Source organism: Sinocyclocheilus rhinocerous, unplaced genomic scaffold, assembly GCF_001515625.1.
Source record: "Sinocyclocheilus rhinocerous isolate Xijiao unplaced genomic scaffold, SAMN03320098_v1.1 scaffold50, whole genome shotgun sequence".
Classification (NCBI taxonomy): domain Eukaryota; kingdom Metazoa; phylum Chordata; class Actinopteri; order Cypriniformes; family Cyprinidae; genus Sinocyclocheilus; species Sinocyclocheilus rhinocerous.
In genome coordinates, this window is record NW_015641057.1 from 376,871 (window position 1) to 377,126 (window position 256).

Consider the following 256-nt stretch of genomic DNA (forward strand, 5'->3'; position numbering starts at 1 on the left):
GACAGACAGACAGACAGACCAGACAGACAACGGAATGAATGAATGAATGATATCTAATGATAATAATTAACAATTAATACATAATAATAATAATAATAATAATAATTTGTTTCTCTGGTAAATATGTTGAATTATGGAAGTTAAATGTATTGTAAAAGTCTTATGACATTGTTGTGAAGAAAAACAATAAATAAATAAATAATAATAATAATAATAATAATAATAATAATTATTATTATTATTATTATTATAGTTA

General features: G+C 18.8%; 1 protein-coding gene across 1 annotated transcript in view; it reads left to right on the forward strand.

Moving 5' to 3' along the window:
- LOC107754505 (AF4/FMR2 family member 2-like) overlaps window positions 1-256 on the forward strand; it is a 259,399-nt gene that overhangs the window by 120,433 nt on the left and 138,710 nt on the right. The window lies entirely within an intron of this gene.